The sequence below is a fragment of the Carcharodon carcharias genome, chromosome 10 (assembly GCF_017639515.1).
Source record: "Carcharodon carcharias isolate sCarCar2 chromosome 10, sCarCar2.pri, whole genome shotgun sequence".
Classification (NCBI taxonomy): Eukaryota; Metazoa; Chordata; class Chondrichthyes; order Lamniformes; family Lamnidae; genus Carcharodon; species Carcharodon carcharias.
Window position 1 is genome coordinate 163,718,769 of NC_054476.1, and position 14,674 is coordinate 163,733,442.

Sequence of the window (14,674 nt, forward strand, 5' to 3'; positions counted from 1 at the left end):
TTGTTCACTTTGGCAGGAAGAACAAAAAGCAGAGAATTACTGAAACAGAGAGCAGCTGCAGAATTCTGAGGTGCAGAGCGATCTAGGTGTTCTAGTGCATGAGTCACAAAAAGTTAGTATACAGGTACAGCAAGTAATTAATAAGGTTAATGGAATGTTGTCCTTTATTACATGAGGAATTGAACATAAAAGTAAGGATGTTATGTTTCAGTTATACAAGGCATTGGTGAGATCACAACTCAAATACTGTGTGCAGTTTTGGTTGTCTTATTTAAGGATGGATGTAAATGCGTTGGAGGCGTTTCAGAGGAGGTTTACTAGATTGATACCTGGAATGAGTGGGTTGTCTTATGAGGAAAGGTTGGACAGACAGGGCTTGTTTCCTCTGGAGTTTAGAAGAGTGAGGGGTGCCTTGATTGAAGTATATGAGATCCTGATCTCACAAGGTACACATGGGAAAGGATGTTTCCTCTTGTGAGTGCGTCCAGAACCAGGAGGAACTGTTTTAAAATTAGGGGTCACCCTTTTAGGACAGAGATGAGGAGAAATGCTATTTTCTCAGAGGGTTGTGCGACATTGGAACTCTGCTTCAGAAGGCGGTGGAGGCTGGGTCATTAAATGTTTTTAAGGCAGAGATGGATTCTGTTAGGCAAGAGAATCAAAAGATATCGAGGGTAGATTGGAGTGTAGAATTTAAAACACAAACATATCAGCCATGATCTTATTGAATGGTGGAGCAGGCTGGAAGAGCTAAATGGCCTACTTCTATTTTGTATATTTGTATGTTCCTATGTTCACTAGTTTCAATGTTTTAGATATGTAAAAAGCCTGCTTTCGTATGGTACTTTTGCTGAAACCCAATATCTTTGTTGACATTATTAGTAATGCACATTTCGGGGAATCTCTTCCCTCACTCCCATCAAAAATAATTTTAATGCTTTAGAAGTAGAATCGTTGCATAAGATCTATTAATGTGAATTTTGTACTTCAACAAGCTCCAAGAGCATCTTTCTGATACAACAGGCTTATATCGTTACTACCACCTTTGATAAGTGTGTATTGTTTCACACAGAGCATCGTGTCCTTGATTCGGTTTATGGTTGTCCTTATTTGTGGGTGGAAACTGACACCAAATGCAACTCTCCCTTTAGACCCCTCCTGGGTGCTGGTTCCTGGTTCCTGGTTCCTGGCTCCTGGCCCTCCCATTGTCCCTCCTGGCTCCACCCCCTCTCAGTGCCCCTCCTGGCTCCTGGCCCTCCCATTGTCCCTCCTGGCTCCACCCCCCTCTCAGTGTCCCTCCTGGCCCCTCCCCCCTCAGTGCCCCTCCTGGCTCCACCCCCCACAGTGCCTCTCCTGGCCCCTCCCTCCCCCCCCCCCTCAGTGCCTCTCCTAGCCCCTCCCCCCTTCAGTGCCCCTCCTGGCCCCTCCCCCCCTCAGTGCCCCTCCTGGCCCCTCCCCCCCTCAGTGCCCCTCCTGGCTCCTCCCCTCTCAGTGCCCCTCCTGGCTCCTCCCCTCTCAGTGCCCCTCCTGGCCCCTCCCCCCCTCAGTGCCCCTCCTGGCTCCTCCCCTCTCAGTGCCCCTCCTGGCTCCTCCCCTCTCAGTGCCCCTCCTGGCTCCTCCCCTCTCAGTGCCCCTCCTGGCCCCTCCCCCCCTCAGTGCCCCTCCTGGCTCCTCCCCTCTCAGTGCCCCTCCTGGCTCCTCCACTCTCAGTGCCTCTTATGACGCCTCCTCTCTCAGTGTCCCTCCTGGCTCCTGCAGCCCCCCCCACCTCAGTGCCCCTCCTGGCCCCTCCCCTCTCAGTGTCCCCTTGGCTCCTCCCCTCTCAGTGCCCCTCCTGGCTCCTCCACTCTCAGTGCCCCTCCTGGCTCCTCCCCTCTCAGTGCCCCTCCTGGCCCCTCCCCCCCTCAGTGCCCCTCCTGGCTCCTCCCCTCTCAGTGCCCCTCCTGGCTCCTCCACTCTCAGTGCCCCTCCTGGCTCCTCCCCTCTCAGTGCCCCTCCTGGCCCCTCCCCCCCTCAGTGCCCCTCCTGGCTCCTCCCCTCTCAGTGCCTCTTATGACGCCTCCTCTCTCAGTGTCCCTCCTGGCTCCTGCAGCCCCCCCCCCCTCAGTGCCCCTCCTGGCCCCTCCCCTCTCAGTGCCCCTCCTGGCCCCTCCCCTCTCAGTGTCCCCTTGGCTCCTCCCATCTCAGTGCCCCTCCTGGCTCCTCCCCCCTCAGTGCCCCTCCTGGCCCCTCCCCTCTCAGTGTCCCCTTGGCTCCTCCCATCTCAGTGCCCCTCCTGGCTCCTCCCCTCTCAGTGCCCCTCCTGGCTCCTCCCCTCTCAGTGCCCCTCCTGGCTCCTCCCCTCTCAGTGCCCCTCCTGGCTCCTCCCCTCTCAGTGCCCCTCCTGGCCCCTCCCCCCCTCAGTGCCCCTCCTGGCTCCTCCCCTCTCAGTGCCCCTCCTGGCTCCTCCACTCTCAGTGCCCCTCCTGGCTCCTCCCCTCTCAGTGCCCCTCCTGGCCCCTCCCCCCCTCTGTGCCCCTCCTGGCTCCTCCCCTCTCAGTGCCTCTTATGACGCCTCCTCTCTCAGTGTCCCTCCTGGCTCCTGCAGCCCCCCCCCCCCCTCAGTGCCCCTCCTGGCCCCTCCCCTCTCAGTGCCCCTCCTGGCCCCTCCCCTCTCAGTGTCCCCTTGGCTCCTCCCATCTCAGTGCCCCTCCTGGCTCCTCCCCCCTCAGTGCCCCTCCTGGCCCCTCCCCTCTCAGTGTCCCCTTGGCTCCTCCCATCTCAGTGCCCCTCCTGGCTCCTCCCCTCTCAGTGCCCCTCCTGGCTCCTCCCCTCTCAGTGCCCCTCCTGGCTCCTCCCCCCTCAGTGCCCCTCCTGGCCCCTCCCCTCTCAGTGCCCCTCCTGGCCCCTCCCCTCTCAGTGTCCCCTTGGCTCCTCCCCTCTCAGTGCCCCTCCATGTCGCTCTATAAACAATTTTAAAATAATTGGGTTAAGCCCCAAGAAATACTAATGCCATAAGAGCTCGCATTTTCTGCCCAAGAAATAAGGGAAAACCCTCACAATTTGTGCCTGAGAAAATGTAACCTTTTCTTTGCTGTTCTCTGCTTTGCTAATTTCACTCCAGTCATTTGCTTCACTCCAGGTTATTTTGTCACCGTGGATACAATCTGTAACTTACAGGTAAAAAAACGGTGCAAAAGATAGCAGTGGGAGCAATAAGACAGCGAGGCAAGATAAAGGAGCCTAACTTTGAAGAAAAGGAATATAACGCAAGCGAGATATTCGTAAACGTCTCCCATTTTTGGAAGACACTGTTCCTGGTTTCAGTAGAGATTGGAAGAAGAGCGATACTTGTTGCAAATTCCAAGCAGTGTTATTTAAATCAGCAAAGTGACGGTAGATTGGATTGGGAGCTTTTATTACTAGAAACTTCGTATTTATCGCGAAATTTATTTTTATTACTAGCAATTTCCGACGGAGCTTATCTTTTGTGGACTCTTCATTCCCAATTGTTGCCTTCAAGCACACACAAAATACAATCAACTGCCCATACAAGTAAGGGAAGGTAGTTTTTTTTTATAATGAAAGGGCCATCGATTTATACATTGGAGTCCTGTCATCCAAACATTTGGCTTGAGCAGTAATAAGCCAGCCATTACTGCAGTTAGTTGTGAAGGATCATGTATTTTTTAATAAAAAAAGAGATTGACTGTAACATCTGAGGGTATGAAGATTAAGTAGCTGTCTTAGAAGAGGGCACAGAGGGCATTGTCCGTCAGGGTAAGTGATTTTTTTTCAAAAAACTTGCCAAACTTTAATTGGATAATGCCTTATCATACTGTGAAAGCATCTCAAAATGCTCCACATAATGAATTGCTTTTTGCAGTGCAGCGACTGTTACGTGTGCGTTAGTTTCTGGACTGCAGCTGAATTGAATGCAATGTGCGACAAGCAGAAGTGAGGATTTCTGTGCGAGCCTGATATGCAAATGGATTGCACCATCAGAAGTGGCAACATGATTAAAAAAGTACCTGTACCCTCTCCTCTCATTCCCTGACTGCACCCCACCCCTCCCCTCCACCACACCCTCCATTCTCATGGAGAAGGGGATTAGATTTAATGAGGGAAACATGAAAGTGTAGCAATCACTGTGTAAATTATTCTAATTTACAGCCATCTCTAATACAATGTGCACACTTTATGGCCCAGTCATTGAGAAAAACCCTCTAATGCCTCCTCCAAATAATATCCACCCCCCCTCCCCACCCCCCAGTGACAGTCTTATAAAGATAGCCTGCTGAATAAATGTGATTTCTGTGGTATCATTTCTGCTCTGTTCCATTCTCTTCTCAGTTCTCTATAAAGTGCACTGTATTACCAATGAGTGGCCAAATACAAGCTATTTACACACAAATATATGGCCAATTTTCAGCAACTTCATCCACTGCCCTCTTCCTGTCAAAGTGTAAGGCCCTTACTGAGATACAGTTCCACAAATGCTGTGTGTATCCATTACATTGTCCAAGTGGTTATTACTTTAAATTCTGTGCATAAGGAATAGAAGCATTCTTATTAAGCCTACACTGTAACTTTAGCTTTTCATTTTTTAAAAACTTATTTTTATAAGCTTGTGGGATCTCTGGCAATTCAGAAATGTCCTACACACCGTAATATGATAATAAGGATTCTATCATGTTTCTGTGTTGCACTAAGTGATGTGGCTGTTCTAGATCAGTCTTGGTAGGACTCCAGGTATATTTCTTTGCCTGAGTTCAGCCTTTCAGTCTTATGAAATGCTCAGTCCACAATCTATCACCTAGAATATAAAATTCACTACAATAGCAGATCATTGATAAAAATCCTTTTTTTTAAAATCAAAGTTACAGTTGTAACACCAGTCCTGGTACCTGATATGTATTCTGAGTTTTAACTAACCCACGATCTACTCATCGAGAATGCTGATAACTGGTGTTGGGTTAAATAGGATAAACAAAAAATATTTTTGTCCCTCCTACAAGGGTCCAAGGCACCCATTTTGATTATATTGTTCTATGTTCTGTTGATTAACGTTTGGATCCTTGACTTTTACTCTGCTGCGAATGTCTGATTTTCTGCTGGTGTTGAGTGACATTTGCTTGTCATCTCAATGCTTTTTATGCCCGAGTACAAGTTCACACTTTTGCTCAAGATCAGTTCTTGGCGATGCATTATTGACAGTTTCTGGCATAGGTGCCCGAGCCAACTGTGCATTTGCGTTGAGCAGGAGTGTTATAGAGTTAAGTCGGGAGGAAACTGTGCATTTGCGTTGAGCAGGAGTGTTATAGAGTTAAGTCGGGAGGAAACTGTGCATTTGCGTTGAGCAGGAGTGTTATAGAGTTAAGTCGGGAGGAAACTGTGCATTTGCGTTGAGCAGGAGTGTTATAGAGTTAAGTCGGGAGGAAACTGTGCATTTGCGTTGAGCAGGAGTGTTATAGAGTTAAGTCGGGAGGAAAGCCTTAATATTTATGATAGGATTTTTGATTTGTTTTGAAACTAGATGCTTGCAATGCTTTCTCCTACTTCAATATATTGATGGGTCAGGATACTCTAATATCAATTGTATTGAAATTGGAGAAAGACTCGTCACACTGTTTACATTGAAGAGTTTATGGTTGGCTTGTATATTCAAAAATAATTTTGAATATGTGAATAAATATGTGGTGAGGCAAATCATTGTTCTCTATGCCAGGAAGTATATATTGTAATGGTTTAAAATGTCAGTGTACATGCAACAATCTGTATTTCAGTGCGGCTCGATCAAGGATGTATGATACATGCTCAGAAGCCTTGGTTGGTTGTCTTGATTGAAGTAACTGCAGGGGATCCCCAAACAATCTCCATCATCCCACTCCTCCAATAAACATGGACTTTCATTTGGGCACTTTTTTGTAACCTTTTCTTTATAATTTGTGGAGCTAGATCCTTTGTCATACAAGGGTAGAAGTCAGGTTCCCAGATTTTGCTGGGCAAAATAAAAGGTATAATTTGTGTACATAGGAGATAATACTTGGTAGGCTTTGTTCTTTCAGGAGTTGAAACCAACAATCAGAAGAGAACAGCTTGCCAGACATTGGCAAAAGCTTTCTATTGCCAATCCTGGAAAGAGAGACATAATATACAGTTTCAGATGCTACATTTACTTTTGGCTCGTTCTGTCTGTAACAGTTTAATTGACACTTGCAACAGGAAATATATTGTAAATCATTTCACTGACCTTGAATTAGAGACAGTTTTTAAGTCATCCTTCAGCGAGTATATTTTTTTCAATCAATCATGCTGATAATTGGGTTACAGTTTATTTTTTTGCAAGTGGAAAGGTATTGGGCCTTAGTGAAGTTTGCAACTGAGACCATGTCGCCATTCACTTGCGGGGAACGTTGGCACATGTGGCATTTCAATATGCCAACCTGATACCATTCCCCACCGGTAGAGTACAACTCATACGAGGCCATCGCTGGCATATCGAGGAGTTGTTTAAAGACACCTCATTTGCCCTTTAGAGCTAATAAAGAGCTCCGGCGTTTTGGGAGAATTATTCTTTGCCCCTACATCAGTAGCAGTTGGGCACTGTCTCTGATCCAGAACCAACTGGGCACATGCCACCCCCTAGGTGAAAAAGAGCCAGACACCTTCTACTACAGAAATGTGATAGAGATCCATATCTTGTGACATCCTCAACAACAATCAGAGACACCAGCTTTTGGGCAGTTTGCTGGTTTCATGAGGGAAGTGAAATGGTAACGCATTCACAGAGCTTGGAACCACTTTTGAAGAAGGTGCAGGTCACCAAATTCAAATCACTTCAGATGACATTGATTTTTTCACTCCTCCCTAATAATACCAATATCTCAGGCAATGCACGCTCACTGTGACTGCAGTCACTGCAGTTTGTAATCAGAGCATGCTTTTCACAAAGTGCCTCTTGCCCAAGGCTGGAACCCAAATCCTGACCCAGAAAGCGTAGAGAAATCTCTCAACCACAAAGCATGCCCTTTTTGAGCTAATGCTATAACCTTTTCACTTTGAATATGATGCAAATCAAAAGATGTTTCAAAGCACCCATTTCAAACTCCGGAGCTGTAATCAGTACAGTCAGAAATTGGCCTGTTCACATTTGTTCTCATATCGTGGGAACTAAGCTGTCGTAAATTAAATTGGTTTGGAACTCTGATGCTGAATGCCTCCAGTGGTTTCAATGCTGACATATTAACATGCACATGTAAAATTGTCACAAATATCAACTTCCAATAAAATCTATTACATTTGGCGGTATATAATCCAAACTGGTCTCTACTTTATACTTAAGATGTGGAGGCAACAACAACCTGGCATTTATATAGAACCTTTAACATAGTAAAAAGGCCCCAAGGTGCTTCACAGGAGCATTATCAAATGAAAGTTGACACCAAACCACATCAGGAGATAAAGAGACAGTTGACCCTAAACCTGGTCAAAGAGATATCTTTTAATGTGTGCCTCCAAGGAAGAGGGAGAAGCAGAGAGGCAAAGAAGTTCAGGGAGGTAAATCCAGAGCTTTGGGCCCAGGTAGCTAAAGGCATAGCTACCAATGGTGAAACAATTAAAACTGGGAATGCGCGAGATGCCAGAATTGGAGGAGCACATCTTGAAGGCCGATAGGGCTGGATGTTCTCCAGTCTCAGCAGTGCCAGTGGGAGGCAGGACTGCAAGCTAAGTTATTTGGGGTGGGGGGGGTGCGGGTGGTGGTTCTGCTGGGGTCAGTCAGACAGGCCACAGTGAGCGGGGTTGGGGGGGGCAGGGATTGGGAGACCAGGGCAGGAGGGCCCTGGGGGTATGGTGATCACTGTCGGGGGAGGTATCTGTTGGGCTCAACGTGCCTGATCATAAGGGATAAGCCCCCCACCACCAACACCCACCCCACCCCACCGAGCCCATATCCAGGCCACCAGAGTTTGCCATCAGCAGAACCAGTTGATGTTGGAGTTGAACATGGTGGCAAGAGAAATTGGATGGGGGATTTCTATTGCGGGATCCATTGAAGTTCACAATGCAGAAGGGGCCAATTAGCCTACAATGGCAGAGGTTTTCCTCAACAATGTACCTGCTCTTTTGTCACAACTCGACTGGAAGTGTAGCAGAAACCCTGTTTATATGCACCACATTTCTGGCAAAGTTACTGTGATGAGGAGGGAGGTGCCCTAAGGAAATTTCCAGCCCATGTCTATGCCAGTTCTTTGCTGGAACAATCCAGTACTAATCCCACTTTTTCATTAATCATTCATGGGATGTGAGCTTCGTTGGCTGGGCCAGCATTTATTGCCCATCCCTCGTTGCCCTTGAGAAGGTGGTGGTGAGCTGCCTTTTTTGAACCGCTTCTTGAACTGCTCTGCTATCCCTCCATAACCCCCCTGGTCCAGTTAAAACAACACCCAATCTTTTGCCTGCCCACTTAAATTGACTTGAAGTGGTTTGGCACAAAACGTGTAGGGCCTTTATTCAACTATTGAAATGTAATCCATAACTTGCATCCTTTTAGAATGGGATTGTGTTATATGGTCTACTCATCTACCTTTACATAGAGAACCATAGAAAAGTTGCAGCACAGAAGAAGGCCATTCGGCCTATCTTGTCCATGCCAGCCCGAGGACACCCAGGTGCCCTTTCTAATCCCACCTTCCTGCACCCGGCCCATAACCCTACAGCTTACAGCACTTAAGGTGCAGATCCAGGTACTTTTTAAAAGAGTTTAAAGTTTCTGCCTCTACCACCAACTTGGGCAGTGAATTCCAGACACCCACTACCCTCTGCATAAAAAAGTTCTTCCTCATGTCCCCCCTACACCTTCTGCCACTTATCTTGAATCCATGTCCCCTGATTCTAGAATTCTCCATCAAGGGAAACAATTTTATCCTGTCCACTCTATCTATTCCCCTCATAATTTTGTACACCTCAATCAAGTCACTTCTCAGCCTTCTTTGTTCTAAGGAGAATAACCCCAACCTATCTAATCTCTCCTCGTAGCTACACTTTTCTAACCCTGGCAGCATTCTTGTAAACCTCCTCTGCACTCTCTCCAAAGCTATTACGTACTTCCTGTAATGTGGTGACCAGAACTGCACACAATACTCCAGTCGTGGCCTCACCAGTGTTTTATACAATTCCAACATTATATCCTTATTTTTATATTCTATACCTCTGCCAATGAAGGAGAGCATTCCATACGCCTTCTTTACAACCTTGTCTACTTGTACTGCTGCCTTCAGGGACCTGTGTGCTTGTATGCCAAGATCTCTCACTTCATCTACCCCTCTTAGTATATTCCCATTTATTTTGTAATCCCTGTAACTGTTTGACCTCCCTAAATATATGACCTCACACTTCTCTATGTTAAAATCCATCTGCCACTTTACCGCCCACTCCACCAACCCATCTATATCATTTTGGAGATTATGGCTATCCTCTACACTATCCACTACTCGGCCAATCTTTGTGTCATCTGCAAATTTCCCAATCGTGCCCCCCCTGTTCACGTCCAAATCGTTAATATATAACACAAACAGCAAGGGTCCCAACACCGAGCCCTGTGGAACACCACTTGAGACAACTTTCCATTTGCAAGGGCATCCATCAACCATTACCCTTTGTTTCCTGTTACAAAGCCAACCTTTTATCCAGTTTGCCACATTACCCTGAATCCCATGGGCTTTTACTTTCCTGACCAATCTGTCATGTGGGATCTTGTCAAATGCCTTGCTAGAATCCATGTACACAACATCCACTGCACTACCTTCATCAACCCTTCTTGTCACATATCGGGTTGCATTACGTAGGATATACAACACAGAAACAGGCCATTCAGCCCACATAGTCCATCTCAATGTTTACACTCCACTTGTTCCTCCTAGCTCTCCCAATCTAACTCCACTAGCATAGTCATGTATTCCCTTCTTCCTAAAATGCTTGTTTAGCTTTACTTTAAATGCTAAAGCATAGAGAGAAGCTCCTGTTAAAGTATTGGAGCCCTTTTTATCTGATTTATTTTTTAGGGTCTATTTTCTCGCTCAATTTGCTAGTTTTCTGGAGGCTTCCTGTGTTTTTCTTTGTTGGGTTTTCATCGGCATCACAAGATATAGGTTATGTTTCTATAGGAACAAAGCCAGCTGAATATTCTCTACGAGATCCCTGTAAAAATCTATCTGAAGCATCCCTGATCCTGCAATCCCTTCCCATCCAAACCGCCACTACAGGATCATCCTGACACCTTTTCCACTTAGCTCAGTCCCTCTTTCAAAAGCAAGTTTAAGAATCTCACTTTATTCTTTCATAATATGTGGGCGTCCCTGGCAAGGTCAGCATTTGTTGCCTCCTTAGCTGCCCTCTGAAATGACCTTGCCAGGTCATTTCAGAGGGCAGCTAAGAGTCAACCACATTACTGTGGGTCTGGAGTCACATGTAAGCCAGACCAGATAAGGACAGCAGATTTCCTCCCCTAAAGGACCTTAATGAACCAGTTGGGTTTTTACAACAGTCGATGATAGTTTCATGGTCATCATTACTGAGACTAGCTTTATTTTCCAGATTTTTATTAACTGATTTCAAATTCCACCAGCTGCTGTGGTGGGATTTGGACCCATGTCCCCAGGGCATTAGCCTGGATCTCTGTTACTAGTCCAGTGACATCACCAGTATGTCTCCTTCTAAATTTAAGGATCTTACAGACTTCTCAAAGATAAAGAAACTGTCTCCTCCTTGACAGTAAGTATGAGGTTAGTTTTCACAAGTTAACACTCTGCTCCGTAAATATATTTGTCTTGCCAACATCAAGTCATAGATTAGCCTGAATCTTCCCATTTTGAACAATGGCAAGACTGATGCCAACATGTGGTTTTTCAAAAACTCCACACCCTGCCAAGCCGCTGACTGGCGGAACCGAATGATGCACCACTGGAGTGTCCCATTTAACTCTGAGCTGAGCCAAGCTGACCTACAAACTGCACATCTAATCAATCCCTGAGCTTATTTACTTCCACCTTTACAACATTGCCCATCTCAGTCTCACCTTCCATCAATGAGAAAATTAAAAATAAAGGCAGAAGTAGGCCACTTGGCCCTAGGAGCCTGCTTCGCCATTTCATTATCTCTAGCTTCACCTTCTCCAAAGCTCACCTCACCAGCCTCCCAAGTTCCACCTTACACAAGCTCCAGTTTGTGCAACACTGCAGTGTCCACATCATACCGCTCACAGCCCTGCCTACTCAGCATCCCTGTTTTTACAAACATTCTCTGACTTCAAGGCCCTCACTTATTAGCTCCAACATGGCTTCAACCATCTACCCTTCCAAACTCCTTCAACCCTACACCACAGCCTGTGCTCTCTGACTTGCGCCTTCTGTACTCTGTCCCTTCCCTGTGTCGCAGTGCCAGAGCCTTCCGCTGCCTTGGCCCTGTTCTCTAGAATTCTCTCCCTAATCCCCTCCAACTTGCTGCTTGTCTCCTGCATTCAAAAGCCTGATTGAAAAAAAAACTTTCTTTTCCCTATACTTGCCATCATTCTTTCCTCACTCTCCTAACACTGTTTGACATCTGTTTCTTCTCAGTGAAATGCCTTGGGAGATTTACTATGTTAAAGATGCTATATTAATGCCAGTAGCAGAGCTTCAAACAGTGAGTTATCTTAAAACAAGGGCCTGCTGAACCACTTTGTATTTTAATAGGTTGTAATTTTTTTAATGAGCTATGAATAAAAAATACAGACTTAATGTTGTGCTGTTGAATAATAATCTTGTACAAGGACCGAATCAACACAACCAAGGGTCAACAGCTACACTGTATTAATTCTTCCAGAGTCATAATGCATTTTAATTATATGCCATCTGGTATATAAGAAGATTCATTCTCTCACTCAGCAAATCCCTGAACGTCGATAAAATAAAGGGTCTAACATTCTGTCAAGGAGATGCATTTGGAGTTTCAAGCTATATGTGATTCCTTCTTTTCTCCCTGGTCAGGTCCTGCACAAGAGACGCTACCACATCTTCACATAACTAACCTGCTGTAAGCAGGATCCATACACTTGTTAGCCAATCCCAAGGAGGATGTTTGGCATGTTTTGTAAAAGCGCATCTCACGGAACATTCAAAATACTTGAAATGGGAGTGGTTGGTGGTGGCCAATGGTATTGTCCCAAATTATAGTTAGATTACAGAAATTTTAGTCCAGAAGCAGTGAATCCAAAAAATGTTCCTCAGATTATATATATATATGTTTCTGAATTCTGTAAGCTTGAATCCTTGAAAATTACTTTTTTTTAATTGAAAGTTGGCAGAATACATGTTTTTCTCTTAAGTACTTTTGACCAGATTGGTGTTGTCAGGAATCTCATTTTGAAGTCATGCATTCCTATAGTTATTTTAATGGGATCATGTTTCTGAGGGAAACAGACACGCCCCCATTCTTTTCCAAAAGGAATGATCATACCCCAGTAGTTCCTTTTCCTCACAGCTAATGATTCATCTTGTTCCCCAGTCTCCTTCTGTGCCTCCTGTGTCTGGGATCCAGTGATTAGCTGATCCCCGTGATCTAGTAATAATGTACAGTCTGAGGCAGCAACCATGTGTCTGCAACTACATGAAGTGAATGCCATTCATTTATTGCCCTGGACAGGTAAAACTGTGTTCTTTTACCACTGTGGAGGCAAAATTGCTCTGCTTGCTTTGTGCAGTAAAATCATAAACAAATTATTTTTGAGCATGTTGGCCATATTGCTTAAAACAGTGTGACCAGGACAATTCTCCCCACTATATTCTTTCGCCACCAAGGGAAAGGCCATTGTATCATCTTCCTGCAATGAACTCTGGTCAGAACATCCAGGAAACAAAAGCCTATGGGCTGACTCTTCTGGTCGGTGTGTGGGGGCAGCTCTGACTCGCCGATGTGTAAAATGATACGTAATGAGGTTGGGCATGTGTCCCGTTGTCATCACGCATCATCTCGATGTCACAGTCGGCGCGCTTGCCGAAATGTCAGCAGCCTATTAAGGCTATTAAGAAACTAACTGAATGAGTTAAGAACACTGCCCGTCCAACCTTAAGGTTGGCGGACAGCCGAAAAGCCCAAGCGGCCTTCACGTTTTTCAGAAACCTCATCCACGTGCGGGATGAGGTTTCCTGAAGCTTTCATAAAACAGTTAAATAAATTTCCCCACCTTTACAAACATATCCCAACCCATGCGACACTGCCACATGAGGGGACATGTTTGAATAAACTTTTACATCATTTATTGAAGTTTTTTTTATTGTCTACTCAATCTCCCTGAGGCAGCTCCGTGCTCCCTCACGCGCTTGCACGAAACAGCACAGACTCCCCCTCCTCCCCCCCGCCCTCACGGGTAACACTGAGCGCTACCAGCCGCATGTTACGCTGGGCGGGCCTTAATTGGCCCACCTGCATAAAGTGGCGGCGCACAGCCAATCGCGGGTGGCGATCGGCTCACCGCCCCCGCTCCCACCCAACCCACCCGCCATAAGTAAAATCCTGACCAACGTGTCTTTAATATCATAGAAGCGATAGCACTGAACGAGGCCATTTTGTCTGTTGTGCCTGTCTGGATGCTTGCTGTTGAACTGGATGCGTCTTTTCTGTTTGCCGTCTTATATTGATCCTTCTGAAATTCTAAGCTAATTTCCTTTGAAATGGTAGCTCAATTCCTTCCTGAATAACTACTTGTGGTAGAGTATTCCAATGTTCTACTAGCCCTTTTAAGGGAACAAAAAAAATTCCAAAGTCTCTCTTCATAGACAAATCAGTTTGTTGGGACTTCAAACAATTTGCTATTTTTTTTCTCTATATTTCATTGTTAAGCTAGTATAAGCCAAGGGCTGGGATTTCAATCAACTGCATATTAAGAAATCTCTTGCTACTAGTGCACTGTTAGCAATGATTCAGAGATCAGCCCTACTCTTTTTGCAGCTACTCAAATGTCTTGCCTTTCCTTTCGGCACATTTCAGATTCCTGTGCTTATCTCTTTCTTCAGCTTAGGTTTAGATTAATGCAGCCTGGAAGGGAATTACAAGCTGTAACACAATTGAGGGTTTCAGATGACCTCTTTAAGCAAGAGATTTGAACTCCAATAGTTTATTAATGTCATCGGAGCCCTAATTTTGCGTTTTTATTTTCTGTAGCACCTTTGACGGTAGCAGTGCCATGTTGAGATTTCCCACAGTGGCCACAAGCTCTGGTGGGACATTGTTTAATTGCCCAGATTTTGAAAACAATTAATCCAAAACCTACACACAAAACAAAATGCCTAAAATGATGGCAGCTGGTCATGCTTTCCCTTCAGCTATTTTCAATCGAGAAAGGTCTCATTGAGGTCAATAATCAGTACTTCAGGCATCTACATTGAGACCTGTTATTCCCATTTTACAGGATTGTGATGATGTGGTTCCGCCAATGTACAGTGATGGTGGTACAAGAGGGTTTGGGATATAACTGACTCCTAGCTATTAGTTATTAAATTTTTATTTCTGTGCTGCACCCCTTTTTTGGGGCATAGAGTCTCCAGGTGGTGCCCCAATAGGAAATTTCTATCATTAAAGCTATTGGTTCCAGTCATACCTGCAGCTACATGTTTCTGCCAATTGGTGGTGTTCTAGAAGCTCCATGCCGAATGCACTC

At 45.5% G+C, this 14,674-nt stretch overlaps 1 protein-coding gene across 1 annotated transcript in view; it reads left to right on the forward strand.

Annotated features, from left to right (window-relative positions):
• The window catches only part of sez6b (seizure related 6 homolog b), a 488,962-nt gene that overhangs the window by 182,656 nt on the left and 291,632 nt on the right, over nt 1-14,674 (forward strand). The window lies entirely within an intron of this gene.